At 45.8% G+C, this 19,293-nt stretch overlaps 1 protein-coding gene across 3 annotated transcripts in view; it reads left to right on the top strand.

The window, feature by feature from the left end:
- Window positions 1–3,651: 3,651 nt before the first annotated feature.
- RAI1 (retinoic acid induced 1) overlaps window positions 3,652–19,293 on the top strand; it is an 83,507-nt gene continuing 67,865 nt past the window's right edge. For all 3 annotated transcript variants that reach the window (XR_013347359.1, XR_013347360.1, XM_077828900.1), the window contains exon 1: window positions 3,652–3,850. The gene's annotated coding sequence lies outside the window, so the exon portion shown is untranslated. The remainder of the gene's footprint in view (window positions 3,851–19,293) is intronic.

Raw genomic sequence — 19,293 nt, 5'->3', positions numbered from 1 at the left:
TCATGGTGTAAATCCGGAGTAACCCCATTCAAGTCAGTGGTGTACAACCGGCATAAGTGAGAGGAGCGTCAGGCCCGTAGCCTTTTACATCCCATCCTACGCACTCTCAGGTGAATGACAAAATTCCTGCTGATGTGTGTAGGTGCAGGCTCTATTCCCTTAGGACTGGGGAGGAGCCAGTGATCACAGTGTGTGTCAACAGCAGTGGCATAAGGAACTGCAGAAGGGAAGTCCTGGAAACTAAATTTAGATCATTCTGGTGAGGACTGTTGAAGTCCAAAGCCTCTACAGTGGCTTCCTCTGATGCGCTTCTGGTTCCTTGTAGCCCCAGCTAGGCTGAAGCTGGAGTGCAGGATCTGAGTTGATTAGACATAGGGGAACGTCTTTGAGGAAGGGACAGGTTGTGCAGAAAGTCTCCACTGGAATCCAATGAGAGCTTGACTGCTGACAAATGAAGAAAATTAAAGTTATTTAAATGAGAAGCAAGTGCTGAGGCGTACTCATGCTGGACAAGGAAATCTGCTATGGATGGCAGAGAGATAAGGCAGTGACTATGGTTGGAGGACGGTGTCCAAGAGGAGCCATCCAATAAGGTAACGGTTTGGCAAAAAGAGTTGTGGGAAATGGGCAGATAGTTACAAATAAAGATGACAAAGGGTGATAGAGCAGTGTGAGAGGCTTAAATGCAAAAGGGGAAGTTGTACCAGCCTGCACGGGAAGAAGACTTGGACGTTATCTGGCATTTCTGAAATCTGTGATGAGAATAACCCTTGGGCTGATGTAATTCCTAGCTCTCCAGGAAAGATAGGTTTGGACACATAGGTGTGTGTATTAGAGCTACACAAATGAGGCCATGTAGTCTGTTGGGGGGTGGGGGGGGGGGATGTGTAGTCATGAGGCTGAATCCCTGTAGGTATAATTTGCAGGTCACGAAAATAGTGAGTTGTGCCTTCAGCCTCTGGATCAGAACATGGGTGGTGAAAACCGAGTGCCGTGAGAAGTCACGGAGTGAACAAACTCCAGTCAAAACAGTAAAAATGGGTGCCTTTAGCTAACTGAATATAAACGGAATGTCACATGAGGACATGATTTGGAGAAACAGTTTCTCAAGATAATGAGCTATTGGTTCATGGAACAGCTTGTTCTGGAAGAGGAGAGATGATTCTTGACCTAATTCTGAGTCATGCACAGGAGTTGGGCCAAGAACTAAGGTGTGACTGGGCCACAGATAACAGTGACCACAGATAATTAAGTTCCAACATCCTTGCAGATGCAATCATACCAAGAATTAATGCTGTGAGGATTTTTTTCAAAATGAGGAAGCTAGTGGAAAACAGCCTCTAGGACAAAGTTAGGAAATGAAAATCCATAGGCTTAGCTTGGAGACTGCATAAGATACTTGATTGGAGTCAGAGAAGGGCTGAATATTCCCTACAAATAAGAAATCAAAAGGACAAGAAGTAAACGGTACAGCAAGATGGCAAGGTACAAGGGTTGATTCAAGCCAAGTATCCCTCAGAAAATAGAAATCCAGACTGAGTAATGATTACAGAACAGAACATAAACTTTGTGAGGTTAGGTGTAAACCGGCATTGAAGAGGAAATGTGCAGAACAGAGCCTATGATTTAAAGAGAAATGATAAGAAATTAATCAAGTGGAATCAAAACTGTTCAGCTATGGGTCCTAGCCCCTCTGCTGCTAAGTGCTAAAGGAGATTTTCTTTCAGGTCCAGTGGTAGGAAGGGATTTGTGTTTTTTCGATTAAGAGGATCTGAGTGCGAGTCCTGCTACTGCCTTGAAGTTCTGACTGGCTGGGGTGTACAGCAGTGTGACACTTGTGAAGTCTTAAGTGACCACCGATTTGTTATAGTATATTATGTTAGGGAATACACCAGCCAAACTGGGTCTGGAGCTAGGAGAGAACTTGGAGGAGGAGAAGACAGCTGGGAGAAGAACAGTGCCAAATTGGGTGAAGGAGGAGATATTTTGAATGACGATGGACTTCATGGAAGACGAATAGTCAAACCTTGGTTTTCTTATGAGGCTTGATCTTTATTTATTGTTTGACCTCTGAATATATACAAAAATTAATAGTGAAAAGAAGGCTCCTATGTACTCTACCCCATAATTCAACAACAGGGGGTTCCATGTGAAATTAAAAGCCAACAGACTGGAAATGGATCCCAGTGAATACTCTTTTTCATAATGAACGATTAACCCAGGAAACTTGCTGCCATGGGAGATCATTGAGGCGAGTAACTTAGTAAGGTTAAAAAAATAAGAGTAGCTTTTGCAGAAGGGGATATCAATCCTCATACTTCAGGGCATAGTCTGATCACCAGCTGGGGTCAGGCAGAAGTTCCCACTCTCCCCATGGGCAAGTATTACCCCAAGAATTGTATTAAGAGGGTTTTACAACCTCCTCCAGGGGCATCAAGCATGGGGCACTTGGAAGCAGAACACCTGGCTTTGCGGACCAGTGGTCTGCAGTGTCATGGTGACTCCTCCGGTTTTGAAACTTTTCATAGGGCCGCTGAGCTTCCTCTAGGCGAGGGGTAGGGCTCTTTGATTTCTTTTAACCTGGCAGTGCCTAACGTCCTTGTTTTTCTCATGATTTTTCATTTAGAAGAGGTGCATAGGGAGGGATTGCTCTTTGTTAATGTTCCCCTTCCCTCGTTCCAAACACAAAACCTAAAACAACCATGCAAGGAGATTAGCTGCCGTCAGATCTAATTTGCCAGCCACCGTCCACCTAAATCCCAACAGATGCACAAAGCTCGGAGTCCGAGCTTCTGTATTTTTCCTGTCAGTCACTGCCTTGGCTGCAGCTGGCTACGCAGAACAGAGACAGCTGCAGGTGTGATTTGTTCTCATTTCTCCGCCCCCCTCTCTGCCTCGCTCTTTCTTTTCCCAGCTACCTTCCACATCCACCTATCTGATCATTGCATTCAAAAATGAAACACAGCCTCAGACCCCAAGACTGTTCTGTATCTCTCTGATGCAGGCTTAGTTCAGAACTGGGATGTTTTGGTGGGTGGGTGTTTTTGTTTTTGTTTTTTTGTTGTTAATGTGACCACTTGAGACTGAGGAAAGAAAAATGAAAAACTATAAAGGAACCAGCAACCTCCTTCCTCCTTCCCTCTCTCCCCCCTCTAGAGGATTAAGCCAAAAAAAAAAAAAAGAAAAATAATAATGTCTGCAGCTTTCTGTTGACCCTGCATGATGGCATTTTTGCTCTGTGTGGTGCTTCTGTTGCTGATTGCTATTCCTGGCACAAACACACGCACACACTCACACACACACAAACCTCGCATAGATCACACAGGCAAGGCAAGGCAAGCCTGCCCACCACTCAGCAATCATAATAATAATAAAAAGACACACACTGTCACTAGCCCCTCTGCAGCTCTGGCCATCCTGCCCAACGACTGGACGCCTCTATCGAGAGATCGGACAAACCGCCCTCCCTCCGTTTCCTTCCCCGCCACCCCCAACCCTCACCTCTTCCCTAGCTCCACCAAAGCACCCTCCTGTCTGGTGTAGCAGCCTGCAGCCAAACCCCCCAACCACTCCTACCACTGGCATTAAATTTTCAGGCTGGATGCTATAGGGCCGTTTCTAATTACCTTATATCCCCTAGTGGTCCATGAATAATGGCTACTGAAGGAGCTTAGAAGGGTTGCTGAGAAGGAAAGCAAAAAAAAAAAAAAAAAAAGAATTGTGCTATTTCTCACTTTTTTTTTTCCTAAGGATCTAATCTGGCTACTGTGTTCTGGAAGAGGAGGAGGAGAGAGAGAGACAGCACGAGAGAGTGAAAGAGAGAGAGAGAGGAGAACAAGAAACATTGCAGGTATTGTTACAAGCTATATCTTTGTGCCTTTCTTTACTGGAGGGTCTGCAGAACGTTCTTTGGGAATTTGCAGCGCTTTTCCCTGATTTATTTTTCTCTCGTGTAACTTGCTGCCCTTTCCAATTGAGGCTACACCGTACGTTTCTGGCATCGCAGAGTTTGTCTGTGTCCTGCTTGCAGTGTTTGGGGTTTGGTTTGTTTGTTTTTTTCTATAATTAAAAAAGGGGGTTGAATTTGTTGCAAATTTCAAGTGGCTTTATTGGTAACGGGCGTCTGAACAAAGATACGAATATTTGTGTGTGTGTGTGTGTACGACAGAGATTTCTTCATTTTGCTAGTCTCAACCCCCACTTTTTGGAAGTTGAAATAATAATAAAAGCTGGGGTTTGTAGATGAATATGGGAGCGAGGTCTGTCAAGGAGGGTTTGTTTAGTGTTGGAGTTATTCATGTGCATGTTTTTCTACTTTAAAAAGTTCCAACAAAACTGATGAGCCCCAGTGTCCCACAATCATTGCTGTTGTCTTTGTGTGCAAACCCTGATTTGATTTGTTGTCTTTCGTTGATTTGGTGTGTATCAGGCGCGACTGCCAGAAAAAATTGTTCTAGCCGAGATATGAGTAATCCCAGGATTTGCACATCTGGCCGGGTGTTCGGAAACCCCCTCCGTGAGACTTTCACATGCTCTCCTGCTCCTCCTTTCCCATGGCAAATTTATACAAAAACCGTCCATTGTCATTAAAAAAACAACCCAAACAACCAACTCACAGCCCCCTTATAGAGATTTCACTTTTCAGAATGTGTGTGAGGGAGAGACGGAGCGAGCGAGCTTTTGTTTTAAATAAAGAAATGGCAATGATTGAAAACACATGAATAGGATGCAATGCAGAATGTGTGCGTATGGCGCGGGGGGTTGGAAAAGCGTTTATACTACAGAAGCAGTGCTTGAATGACCGGGCAGTACATGACAGCCGAGGGGGGCTGTCCATTCTCTATCATTACGGAGCAGCTCACGGGGGCTTGCGTTTGCGTGGAATGGAATTTGATTTTTGGAATGCAAAGAATGATTTTTGCAACTGTCGAGCTAGCAGAGGAAAACCGAACTGAAGTGGTACATGAAATCATATCCATTCAAACTTTACCAGCTGATATTGTAACAAAGCCAGCTCACAGTAATTATAAATAAATAAATAAAATCCAGAAGAGAGAAAAATCATATGTGAAAATTAGGAAGCAAAAGTATAGCATGAGCCCATGGACTTTGAAACCTTATCAGGCAGAGAAAGGTGGTGGCTGAGATACTAATACTGAGACCTTATCCAAGTGTGGCCACCGTTCTCCTGGATTTTATTTTTGTGCCGCAATAAAGATCTGTTAAGTGCCTTGGGAGGGGTGACCTCCTTGGAGCACGTCTTTCAAAATAAAAAAAAAACATTCCTGCAAGGCTCTGCCTGGCCCCCCCTTGCTTGTTTTATTTGTTTGTTTCCAAGGGGAGCAGAGTCTGGGGGGAGGAGGGGGTGTGAGCAGGGCGGGGAGAAAGCAGGGGGGCGGAGAGTCGATTTAAATTGGACTTAATGGATTCCCAGGGCAGCTCTTTTAGATGAAAGTCAAAATAAGAGCCCAAGTGAATCTCAGCAGACCTGTCTGCTGCATTAAAGATGCAGCGTTCCTCCTCTTTCGCCTCCCCCCTTTTTTTCTTTAAAAGGAGAAAATAAAAGTGTGTTAGCTGTACAGAAGAGAGTGGAGTTTCCAGGCCTATAATGAGAGCTCTAATTGAAGAACTTACAGCCTCTTGGGGTAGTCTTTACTGATCACTGCTTTTGTTGTTCCTGCCTCAGTCTGGGTTGGGGTTTTTTTTGGTGTGTGAGAGAGACGTGCTATTTTTAAACCCCCCCACTTTGACCCCTGGCAGGCAAGCTGCCCCTGTACACAGCCAGGGCATCTCCGCAGTGTAAGTGGCCCAAGTATGCAGGCAATCTGCAGTCTGGGTAGGCTTGGTGTTTTCTGATTGACGCACCACGTTCAGCTAAGAGACCCCCCTGGTAAAATACCTCTGGGATTCAAAGGGTTAAAATTAGGCTTTCTCTTTCTCCCCCTTTCCCCCGCTCCCCGCCCCCGTGTCTGAGTATCCTTCGGGCTGCGTGGGACACTTAGGGCCAGGTTCTGATCTCAGTTATAGTGGTGTAAATACAGAGTATCGTCACTGAGGTCAGGGTAACTATGATGCGACTCAAGAGGGAAATTGACACGTACCCCAGCTATATGCCCACAGCCTTGCCTCTACTGCTGTGCCTAGGGGACTGTAGGAGCTGGGACCCAAGTAGGAGCAAAGCTTCTATTGGGCACATAGGGTCGGATCCGCAGCCTCACCAAGTCTGCTTTTCCCCAGGGGAGCAGTGCAAAGCCGACTTAAAGTACTCCTAAGCCAGCTGAGGATTCCCCTTGCATTCAGGAATTCACCAGTGGCTTAGAGCTGGCATGGCCAACTGCCAGCGTGGGAGGCATGTCGGGGTGCGACTGGGGAATGGGAGTGAGGCTGGAGTTGTGCCGCCGTCCCGGGGGCTATTCCACCTGCAAGCAAACTGTAGCAGCCCTGAGACTGCTCTAAAGTTGTGTCAACAGCCAAACTGGCCCTGGGCCAGCCCCAGGATTGGAAGGGGGGGCAAAAAGTTGGGGTACAGCCACCTTTGCCCCCTTCTCAGGTTCTGCACTGAGCAGAGCTCAGTCACAGCTGGGGCGGGGGCGGGAGGGGAGGAGAGAGAGGAGCTAGCCCATAATGTAGGACTCAGTTCACTGTTTCCTTTCTCACTGTGATCTCTTCCTCCCATATAATAATATCTGCCCCTTTTTGGGGGAGTTGTCTGTAGGGGATTGGAGGGCCCCTTGAAGAACCATAGCCACCACTCCTGTCCTTGCTGTGAGCACATGCAGGATCTCTTTTGCTGAGTGGTCATACATTTGTTTGGATTAATTTAAGGGGTCTTCTGAGAGTATCCTTGTCACGCCAGTGTGATTCTGTCCTTTCCCCCCGTGCTCCTGGTGTCCCTCACCCAGGCACTGCTTGGCAGCCAACTTGGCCAACGAGGAGCGTACAATGGGATCCCCTAAGATGCCTAGTAATGCTGCTCCTTAATCAGCCAGAGGTTGCTACTGAGTCTCCGTAGCATTTGCATCCCCTTTGCCACTCTGGGTAAAAACGAGGTCAGGTCTGGGAGCTGAACTGGCATCTCCTGAGCAGCAATGCAGAACGCAATTACTAGGCTGGTCGGGTTTTGTGTGGCAGAGGGGCTTGCCTGATAAGGCTGCTAGGTGTGCCAGTTCTTAAGCCCCACTGGCTCACTCCGCTTTTGTTCTTCTCCCACTGCTAGAAACCTTTTGCAGCTACAATTAAGATGTAGATTTAAAAATCAGGAGAGCAGTGGGCTCTTGTTCTGTGGTATTTGCAATTTGCAAGGCTGCAGACTTACATAATACAGGGAGAAGGGGAAAGGTTGATCCATAAATGCTGCCTTAGAAATACCATTGATAAGTAGGTTTAGAATGAAGGGAAAGCAGTTAACCTAGACTTTGGCTCACTTAAAAAATTGCATATTGACATGGACAGTGATGCATCAGAAGCTGCAGATTCTATATCATTGGTTCCTGTCCTTCCATTACAGGGTGTCACAGTTGTGGAGTTGGGTTTAATTTCAGGCACTGCTGTACAAAATAATACCACTTAGCGCCTGTCATGTGACAATCTCAAAGCATTTGGCAAAGACTAAAGCTATGTTTACACTGCAGCTTATGTCGGCTTAACTTATGTTGCTCAGGGGTGTGAATAAACCACCCCCTCCGAGAGAGACAAGTTACACCGATATAAACGCCGGTGTGGACAGCACTTCCCCCACCAACGTAGCTACCGCCTCTCGCGGAGGGGCTTTTATGATGCCGACAGGAGAGCTGTCTCCCGTAAGCCTAGAGCATCTCCACCAGATGTACTGCAGCGCTGTATGTGTAGACATTCCCTGAATCTCTCAGCCTCCCTATTATAGTTCTACTCATTGTGTAGGTGGGGGTATGCTGAGGCTCAGAGGGGTTAAAAACTTGCCCAAGGTCACATACTGAACTAGTGACAGAGCAACGAGGAGAACCCAGGAGTCCTGGCTCCCAATCCTCTGCTGTAACCTCTCGCTGTTAGAACGTAAGATAAAGAGGGAAGGTGCAGGTTCTGTCCTGGAGGGGAAGAGGCTAGCAGAGCATTTGATCGGCCTTTGACACGTAAGCAGGAACTCCACTTTTGTGTCATCCCTATTGATCTCCAGTATAGGAAAACCTCTCGTTGGGCACCTGCCTGACGTCGCCTGGGGGGATTGTGTAGGCATGTGAGCTACGAGAACTTGTCCTTCAACAGCTCTTCAGCTTTTGATTGTCTTCTGATTAAGGCCAAATTTGAGTCAATGGCTAAACTCCTGTTGACTTTAATGAGTCCAGAGTTTGGCCCCAGTGTCTCTTATGGTTAATGCAGGGAGAGGAGGCGTCTAAACTCATGCCTTCTGTTCCTGGCCTGGCCACTGACTCTCTGGGTGATCTTGAGCGACTTGTTTGGTCGCTCTGTATCTCAGTTTCCCCATCTGTCAAATGGGCATTGTAGCACCTAATTTGGCCTGAGGTCGGCAATACACGTTTGTCAAACCCTTTGAGAACTTTTGAGGAAAATCCCACAGAAGGGCAGACTGTTTGGACAAGAAGAATAATTTCCCCTTTTGCTACTTTCCACTCGCTCGCCTCCCCTAGCGTCTTGAGCGCGTCAGAAAAGCACAAGCAGGCTGAGGCCGAGAGGAGAAGGCTTCTTGTGGTTTAAGTGCATCTTCCTGGTTGAAACAGGGAGAGGGGCGTTGGAGGTAGCCAAGCTTCTGGCACTGGACCAGGAGACACACTGCTCTCCCTGCCTTCCCCCCCACCCCCATGAAAGTGATCACTAAAAGCCACGGGCAATGGAATCTTGATGTTCTGTCAGTCCCAATCTTTTCCAGCAGCAGTACTCTCTGAAGGCTTGCACTCTGCTTCACAGAAGAAAACAAGTGAGAAGAGTGGGAAGGGAAGAGCGAGCCTTTGCAGCAGGCAGGCAGTAATTACAGTCAGTCCGTGCCTGTGAAGTTCCCGCATCACACTTTCACTTAAAGAGAGAGAGATGTTGTCTTATACTCCGGACCCGTGGAATAGAAGGAGGATGCAGAATAAGCAGCAATTGCGAAGGATGTGATGCTGGACCCTAGCTATGTGTGCTCCCTGCCTGCAATATGCTTGAGCTTCCTGCTGCATTACTTATGACTTGATGTAGGTGAACCTTTCAACTACCTGCCCTTGGGGAACAGCCAGGCTGCAAGGAAGGTGTCAACAGCCTTTGCATCACAGCTGGGGAAAAAATGTTTCTCCTTTCTGCTCTCTACACCCCCCTGCCCCATGGAAAAGGTGATCTTGAACGTTTAAAAAAAAACCAAAACCTCAGGTCCCTCTGATGTGTCCCAGCCTTAGCAAAAGTCAAGGCAAAATATCAAGGAGTTTTTCCTTTTATGCAGCGTTCGAGATTGAAGATACCCTAGTGGAAAGGGGAGGACCAGAGCAGCAAGGCAAATGGAAATCTTAAAGGAGATTCTTTCCTTTTTGTTGTCCCCAAGGAGATCAGCCCAGAAAATGATCCACCCACTAATTAAAATGATTATGTCTTGATTGAGACATTCTTGCTTATATCCCACTTGCCTACAAGAAGTTCGGGAGTGGACAAATTCTTATCATATGCCTAGATGGATGGATATAGAAAATAGATAGATTATCTATCTATTTAATCTAATCACAAGCATAAAAGAAATAAAAAACGCATGGTGCCATATTAAAATACTACCAAAAGATAGATATCTATAGATCTATCCTTTAGTTGCATTTGGTTATATATAAAAAGATTATACATAGTTATATTTAAAGAACGAGCCAAATCCTTCTGTTGAAGTCAGTGGAGATACATTGGAGATTAATTTGGCTTACTGTGTAGGGTTTGGTATGTAGGGAATATGCTGAAGTACTGCCTTATTTGAAACAAGAGTTATTCAGATCCATTTGTGGTGGCTGCATTATACCCAAGTGGCAGGGCAAAGCAAAAATCGTGTGTGTGTGTGTGTGTGTTACATTAAGGGACCTGGACCTAACCCTGCAGTCCTGATGCAAAAAGAACTCCCATTGAGTTCAATGGGAGCTTTGTTTTTTTCAGGAGTGTAGGGGCATGCCTTTTAAATGTGGTTCAAATTCAGTCCTGGTGCAAAGAGGCTAAACTCTGGTTAGCCCCAGGTTTTACGCTCACAAAACAGGGCTGGTTTCATTTTAATTTGGAATATCATCTTCAAGAAAACCCCTTAAGTTTTGGGGGTTATTTTTTACTTTCTTAGAGTCAGACTTTGTTTCCTTCCCTTTAATTGCATTTCCATTGTTAGTCACTGCTTGATGTCTCACCAGGGGATACCTTTTTTTGCTGCATTTACGGTAATGGCTAGAACTTGCTGTTGCTCTCACTACCTGTGTTTCTGTAGTCCCAGCTATTGGATATTGGGAAAAGTTTAAATATTGTGCACCCAATTGTCAGGTTTCAGAGTAGCAGCCGTGTTAGTCTGTATTCGCAAAAAGAAAAGGAGGACTTGTGGCACCTTAGAGACTCACCAATTTATTTGAGCATAAGCTTTCGTGAGCTACAGCTCACTTCATCGGATGCATGCAGTGGAAAATACAGTGAGGAGATTTATATACACACAACTGTCATGTACACACAATTGTCATGTATTTTAAACAACAGCCCCTTTCCATCACTCTGGTAGTGTAAAGGGGCCTTAAAGTGAGTGTAAATTCCACTGGCAGGGCAGTGCCCTTAGGCCTTATCTACAAAGGGAAATTGGCCAGAATCCCTATGGCGGAATAAGCTATTCCGGAATAGCTCCCTGTAGGGCCGCATGTGGACTCTATTCCAGAATAAAAGTCACTTCTGTCCAGAATGGGGAGCTGATCTGAAAGAGCTATTCCAGTCCAGGTCCCCGTGTAGACAAGGCATTCATGCAAATGAAAATTTAACGCTACATTCAGCAGACAAGAATAATTGTTTTAAAAATGGTTCTGCCTATTGACTGGCTAATACCTGGCTTATTGCTGTGATGGGGGGAGGGTCATGGTTTAATCCTGTAATACTGTATCCCTCCCCATGACTGTTGAGATATGGGCCACAGGAAACTGTATTCACCAAAGAGTGTGACCTTCACCATGGCTGTTACGATATAAGTTACAGAACTGCATAGTCCTATAAAACCATGTCCTTCACCATGACTATTGCTAGATGATCTCTAGAACAGTATAGTCTGTAATACTATGGCCCGTCACCAGGACTGTTGCTGTATGCACCTGAGAAACGTATAGTCCTATAATTCCATGTCCTTCACCATGACTATTTCTAGATGAGATACACAACAGTAGAGTCCTCTAATACCTTGTAATTCACTGTGACTATTGTGATATCCACAGAACAGTCCTGCCCTGTATTATGTTGTGTAAGATTTTCAGACTGTTTGGCGTTAGCACCCTCTCTATCTGTTATCTGGCTTCTGAGCAAGGACTAATGCCGGGGGGGGGGGGAGTGAAACCAAGCAAGGAGATGAAGAGAAAATGGGACAAGAGATAAGTGAAGATACAGGCAAAGGGAGAAGACCAAGAGAAGATGAAAGAAAGTAGGGAGAAATAAAGCAGTCACTGAAAGAGAAGGAAAAGAGAAATGAAGGCCTTGCAGAACTGATGCCCATGAAGGGACCCAGTCTGGTCCAGCTCAGATATGATGATGCTGGATTTTGGAGTTCGGGGTGTAAATTAGAGTTAAGTGAGGAGGCTTCAGTAGGAGTGTAGAGATAGATCTACTTGAAATCAGTCTGGGCACCTACTCGGTAGTGAGGAAAAAAATTTCCCCTGCGATGTTAATAACATGGCCCGATGGAGTCATCTCCCTTCTAAAGCCAGAGAAAGGGTATAATGGCTGCAGTTCGATACGGGTCGTTGTAGATACCTTATCTGTGCGTTGGGGCCGTTTGTTATTATTGTTCTATTGCAGCAGTGCTGTGAGGCCCCAGTGAGGATGGGGGCCGCATTGTGCCAGGTACTGTACAAACACATACAAAGTGCCCTGACCCAGAGAGGTTACAATCTAAGAAGCAAAGCAAAGGACTAAGGAATCATAGATTCATCGCAATAGAGGCCAAAGTGAGGCATTTAAGCGGTTTTATTGATGTTCCATATGAAAATTAAGCTAGTCCTGTAATAATACTGTAGAAACATCTTCCCTCCCTTTATCCTTGCTCCTTGGGCACGCAGGATATAGTACAGCAAAGTGATACCCTGTAGGATTTTGTGAACATGCCTGTTTCCTTTGGCTGAATGCTGCTGTAACTTTTATACAGCGCCTTTCACACCAAAAGGCCACCACTTCAGAAACTTTTCACGTGCAAGAGACAGTTACCCCACTGCTTAAATGCATCTGCTTCTTGAGTGGAAACAGACACCGTTTAAAAGCTCATGACAACACTGCTAAACAAAACAGGAAGTGAAGAGCTGTATACCCCATTGAAACTAGGGGCAGGATTTAGGTCAAGTCAGTAGTGGCTTGGGCTCTGAATGTACATTCTGCGCTCAATCCTGAGAGATACTGAATGCTGCATCACTCCCTCAACTCCAGCTGATTTCAGTAAGGATTGAGAGCCTTTAGCACCTTGCAGGAGTGATTCTTGCGGAGGGGATAGGGACAAGTTCCCATTTAAGTGCATGGCAAACCCCCACTGACTTCAATGGTGCTGAATCAAACGCTGAATGAGTACCCAGCACCCACCAGGTTTGAGCTCCATTTCCAGCATTTGAGAGATGAATTATAGGAGGTTCACAGATTAACTGGGCTCTCCTGTGGTTGCATATATTGCCTGCATTATAAGTGAAATCCCTACCCGAACACCTCGGGCAGAGAAATGGATGGAGTATGTATTCAATAGAAATTCCTCTGGCTGGTTTTCTAGCTGTGCAATAAATGTAAAAAAACCCCATGCATGTAAAGAAGTAGGGGCCATACTCAGTGCAGTCGTTTCAGGAGCTGATTTACTGTGAAGATGTAAAGAGTTCTGTGATGCTTCCATATTAGCTGGTTAACCCTACTCCTTAAATATAAACATCAGGGTGGACAGTGAAGTCATACAGAGGCTCTGTTGTGTAAATTTCCTTTTTTTTTTTAAATGTTCTGAAGTGGATGTATTGCACTGTACATTTTTTTTCCCCTTTAACAAACTGGCTTAGTTAATATGTGGGCAGAATGTAGATGTTCTTGTAACCTTTTGGTAAAGAGACAAAGAGATATAAAAGGGTCCCAGGAGGGAACAGGGTTTGCAGGCACTGTCACTTGGGCTGTGAGGACATAGCATACCAATGGTCTTACTTTGAAAGAGATGCTCTCCTGTTAGATCTCCCTGTATAAAATCCAAAGCAGAAAGTCGTAGTGCCAGGCCCTCTGGGAGGTCTTTAAGGTGCAGCTGTAGACACCAAGAGCTGAAGCCCAGCTGGTGACGGGATTCTGTTGATGCTGGTTTGTTTTTGTTTTGCTGGGTTTTCTTTGCAAGGGGACATGATGCAAAGCCATCAGGAGAGATTTCAATTTGCAGGAGGAGCAGGGATGAATGAGCCCAAGATAAGAGACATTTGTGGGTCCTGGAAGGGAAAGTTCACAACTGTTTGCAGGAGGGACTGAGAGATTGATTAGGAGGCAGATTTTAGGAGCAAACGTTTTCAGGCAATCTGCAGCTCAGCAGTTGGCATTTGAGATAAGGTTTGCAGGAGTGTTCAGAACAGCACCTCATAGATCAGGGAGAGGAGCTTATGTGCTCATTTTCATGAAGGAATCGGCTAGTTTCTCCTCTCAGTTACACCCATGTAAATCAGAAATGATTCAATTGATTTCAGTGGCGTCATTTCCAGTTTACTCTGGGTGTAAATGAGAGGTGCATTTGGCCCCATGGCTTTCAGAACCGTTTCCTTTTCCCCCTCCTCAGCAGCCTATGCCACATATCTGCAAACAGCTGTAAGAAGAGCAGAGATCATTAACTGGAAGGATCAGATGGGCTCGTTTCTTAAAAGGATTGTCTGATTTCTCTATTGATCAGGTTGATTTAGAAGGGGTAAGTGGGTCAGGGGTCATAAATTATCATTTGAAGGGGGGGGGCGTAAAGACTGTGCTCCACTTAGCTGCAGTGGTAAGGAAAGGAACGTATCTATTTGTAGGGACATGAATGGCTGTGCGCTGCGGCTGCCATGTAATTTAGGTCTCCTACACGTTTTAACTGGTGTTAAGGAACCGTATTTAAACTCAGTCAAACAGTGTTTTGGTTAAACTAGTTTCTGCAGTTTGGCTGGCCAAACAGACAAGGGAAAACTTAATTAGATTTGCATTTAGATGGGGTTTTAAAAGCCACTGTATTATAATTTTGAATGCATATGCAGTACACATAATGCACACGGAATCGGTTGCAAAATAACTGTGGCGACTGTGAGCCATGAAGTCCCAGGCTGAGGTCTAACATTGCAGGAATTCCTTAGAGACTTGTGGTCTCTCCTTGCTCTCTCTTACCAGGGAAGAAGGATGATGATGTGGTTTAGAGCAGCCAGGAGCCCTACGTACTGTGCCTGACTTTCCCACAGAAATTTTTTGGGTGGTCTTGGGCAAATTACTTAACCGTTCTGTGCTTCAGTTTTCCTGGCTGTAAAATGGGGGATAATCTGCATCATAGTCCTTAAAAGTGTTGCCAACTGTCATGACTTTATTGCTGTCTTATGGTATCTCACAATGTTTTTATTAAATCCCCAGCTTCTGGAGTCGGGTGATTACATTAGCATCTCAGCTTTCATTTAAAAATTTTTTTCTAGCCTTTAAGGTTGCAGGAAAAAGGTGGAAAACCCCAAGAGCTGGAAAAAACAGAAGACAAATAAAAAGAACACAACATGTATTATAGTTAATAAAATCTCATGATTTTTGAGCCAATCTTGTCCTTTGGCTTTGGGCCTGACTCACGATTTTTGAAGGCTTGGGGTTGGCGATACTGAGATGATAGTGTGGCAACGTGAATATTTGCAAATCATGTTGAGATCCTCAGATGTAGAAGTGCAAAGCGTGATTATTATTCACTCGGGTAACAGCTACTGTAGTACAGGATGTCACAGGCAGATTTCAGTGACGTTGCCAGGCACTAACATGTCCATATCGATCTGTCTGTCGTGTGTCTAGAGCGTCATCACAGTATGTGGGCTTAGCCAGTTCGTGTTAATTGCTTTTTCAGTGCTGGGTCCTGTGCCGTTGCAGTTTTGATGTCAGCGTGATGAGAATCAGGGCCAGTGTTGCTGGAACAACGGTTCCGTGTGACTCTCTGTGTGATTAAAAATAAAGATCGTCATATGGGGCTTCTTTCTAGTCCTCTTCTGTACGCACACTGTACAGCTTAGGTTACCTGTGTGTGTAGTTTTTTCTTTGGCGGCAGTAGGTCTTTTGGTGTAGGGACATGTAGTAGTTTAGAAGAGAAAAAAAGAATGTGTGGTGGGGCCAATTACAGCTGTTTCCAGTATTCCTCCACCGTGGCAATAGTTTTCCATAGGGGAGAGTTTTGCGGGGTTTTGTTATAGCTTCATAGATTCCAAAGTCAGAAGAGACCATCCAGTCTGACCTGCTGCATAACGCAGGCCATAAAACTTCCCCAAAATAATTCTTAGAGCAGATCCCATCTTGATTTAAGAGTTGCCAGTGATGGAGAAGCTACCATGACCCTTGGTAAATTGTTCCAATAGTTAATTACTCTCACTGTGAAAACTTGACACCTTTTTTCCAGTCTGACTTGGTGTAGCTTCATCTTTCAGCTCCCTTTCTCTGCTAGATGGAAGAGCCCATTAGGAAATATTTGTTCCTCAGGTAGATACTTGGAATCATAGGGTTAGAGGGGACCCAAAAGTCATCTAGTCTAATCCCCTGCCAGGATGCAGGATTTGTTGTGTCTAAACCATCAAAGACAGATGGCTCCAGCCTCTTGCTGAAAACCTGCAGTGAAGGAGCATCCACACCCTCCCTAGGCAGTCTGTTCCATTGTCCTAGTGTTCTTAGTTAGGACGTTTTTCCTGAGCTTTCATCTAAATCTGCCATGCTGTAGTTTGAACCCATTGCCTCTTGCCCTGCCTTCTGTGGCAAGAGAGAACAGCTTTACTCCATCTTTGTTATGGCAGCCTTTCAAGTATTGGAAGACTGCTATCACGTCTTCCCCCCCTTAATCTCCTCTTTTCCACACTGAACATACCCAGTTCCTTCAGCTTTTGCTTGTATGGCTTGCATTCCATCCCTTCCATCATCTTTGTTGCTCGCCTCTGGATCCTTTCCAGTTTTTCTATATCCTTTTTATACATTGGTGACCAAAAATTGGACAAAGTCCTCCAGCTGAGGCCTAACCAATGCTGAGTAGAACGGTACTATTGCCTCCCCTGACTTGTATGCCATGCCTCTGTTAATGCAACCCAAAATTGTATTTGCTCTTTTTTTCTTTTCTTTTCTTTTTTTTTTTTTTTTTTTGCAACAGCATCACGTTGCTGACTCATGTTAAGGTTGTGATCCACTACAACTCCCAGATCCTTCTCAGCAGTGCTACTGCCAAGCCAGTTTCCCCCCCTTCTGTATCTGTGCCGTTGGTTTTTCTTCCCTAAGTGTATCTCCTTCCATTTGTCTTTGTTGAATTTCATTTTGTTGTTTATAGCCCAGTTCTTCAATTTATCAAGATCCCCCTGAATTTTATCTCTATCCTCCAAAGTGTTGGTAATGCTCCCTTCCTCCCCCCAGCTTTGTGTCATCTGCAGATTTGTTCAGGATGCTCTCTCTTCCTATATCCAGGTCATCAATAAAGATGTTAAATGACACCGGACCCAGAACAGATCCCTGTGGAACCCCACCTGAGGCCTCCCTCCAGTCCGACAGCATTCCGTTAATAGTTACTCTTTGTTCTTCTTCGAGTGCTTGCACGTGTCCATTCCAGTGTAGGTCTGTGCGCATCCCGAGCACAGTTGCCAGGATTTTTTTTCCCCTAGTGGTATCCGCTGGGTCACCTCCAGCGCCCCCTGTGGGGCCGCACGCTCATAGAGCCAGTATAAAGGGCCGCTCCCCTTCAGTTCCTTCTTACCTCCTGTGACGGTTGCTGGAATCCCTCATTGCTCAGGCAGTCTTTCTCCACTGAATGCATCCGATGAAGTGAGCTGTAGCTCACGAAAGCTTATGCTCAAATAAATGTGTTAGTTTCTAAGGTGCCACAAGTCCTCCTTTCCTTTTTGCGAATACAGACTAACACGGCTGCTACTCTGAAACCTTTCTCCAAGTGTTTTTTTCTCAAAGGACTGGAGAGAGTGTACCAGCAAGTTAGAGATCCCATTCCCCCACCTGAACCTTGTCCTGGCAAAGCGTACGGGGTCCCTGGTCGAGCCACTAGCAACGTGTTCACTGTTACGCCTTTCCTGGAAAGTGGACTTCCTGGTAGTCTTCGCTTCGGCCAGCCCCCACATATGGTGTTCTTCAAGGGCAAAGTCCAGTTACCACCTCACCCGTCATTCCTCCCAAAGGTGGTCTCACAATTCCACTGCAGCCAAGCAGTCTCGCTGCCAGTACTCTACCCTAAACCGCAGGCAACTAGAGAGGAGCAGCGCCTCCATTCGTTGAATGTTAGGCAGGCCCTGGCTTTCTACTGATAAAGAACCAGACCTTCCTGCAGATCCACTCAGCTGTTCCTAGCAGTAGTGGAAAGAACGAAAGGTCTCCCCAGCTCGGCACAAAGAATCTCATCATGGCTTACTTCTTGTATCCGGGCATGTTACAAACCTGCGAGCATCCCAGCTAATCTAACGGCTCACTCCGCCAGGTCTCAGGCCTCCTCCTCTGCCTCTTTCCTAGCACAAGTCCCGATTCAGGACATCTGCAGAGCAGCAACCTGGTCATCGATTCACCCATCCACAACTCACTATGCCATTACACAGCAGGGTAGAGACAAGGCCGGTTTCGGCTGCACAGCCTTGCTGTCAGCATGTCCTTGAACTCTGAACCCACTTCCTGGACCACTGCTTGTGAGTGACCTCCATTGGACTGGACAAGTATAAGCCCTCGAAGAAGACGGTCACTAGCCTTTGCATAACTGTTGTTCTTCGAGATGTGTTGCGCACGACATGTCCATTCCAAAACCCACCCTCCGTCTCCTCTTTTCAGAGGCAGTTGGCAAGAAGAAACTGAAGGGGAGCAGGGTTGGCAGGGCCCTTTATATTGGCGCTATGAGTGTGCGGCATCAGAGGGTGCTGGAGTTGACACAATGGATGCCATTAGGGGGAAAAATCCTGGCAACTGTGCTTGGGGTGCGCACACCTACACTGGAATGGACATGTCCGACACATCCCGAAGAACAACAGTTATGAAAAGGTTAGTAACTATTTTTTTTGCGATTGTTTAACCAAGGACTGTGATCAGGTCGCCCATAAACCTTCTCTTCGTTAAGCTATAGATTGAGCTCCTTAGGTCTACCACTATAAGGCAGGTTTTCTAATCCTCTAATCATTCTTGTGGCGCTTCTCTGAACCCTCTCCAGTTTTTCAACATCCTTCTTGAATGGTGGATGTCAGAACTGGACACAGTATTCCAGCAATGGTTGGCCCAGTGCTAAATACAGAGGTAAAATAACCAGTCCCTACTTGAGAGTCCCTGTTTATGCATCCAAGGATCACACTGGGAGCTCATGTTCAGCCGCTCAGTTCCTAGAGGAACATTTCACTTCGGTAGATGGTTGTGCGGTCCTACCACAATGCTTGTTATGTGGGAGACTGAAGCTGTGTGCAGTCTGTTTCTAAAGTACAACAAGTACATTTGTATGTTACAAGGTCTCAACTGTGGGGAAATGTTAAAAGAAATTCTGGGATATGAGCCATCCTGACTGATGGGGTTTGCACCCGTTAGAAAAGATCTGAGGAGCTTCCCCGAGGCCCGCCTTGTCCTGTTCTTGGTGTCCCTCATTTCTTGCTCCTGCAAAACATTCTGCAGTATAACACATTCCAGGGAACACACGTTGGTGAGTGAATACAAAGTTCTTCAGATAATCACATTGGCCTGAGTCTCCCCCTCACATACGTCTCCCACCTTGGCCAGTGCATCTCCGTCCTGACCTGTGTCAGCCCTTGTTAATCTGACCCCGCATCCCCCACAACGCGCTGTCACTCTGCCTCAATCCTAATCTGCAGCATCCCTGAGCCTCTAATCCTGAAAGCCACAGTGGGCTCTGCCAGTGCATCTCAATCTTGACCTTCAGCAACCCCCTACAATTCCCGTTTTCATGAGCAGAAATTATGTGAA

The sequence above is a fragment of the Eretmochelys imbricata genome, chromosome 10, assembly GCF_965152235.1.
Source record: "Eretmochelys imbricata isolate rEreImb1 chromosome 10, rEreImb1.hap1, whole genome shotgun sequence".
Classification (NCBI taxonomy): Eukaryota; Metazoa; Chordata; order Testudines; family Cheloniidae; genus Eretmochelys; species Eretmochelys imbricata.
The sequence above is the reverse complement of the archived record's forward strand: the minus strand, read 5'-3'. Positions and strand labels throughout refer to the sequence as shown.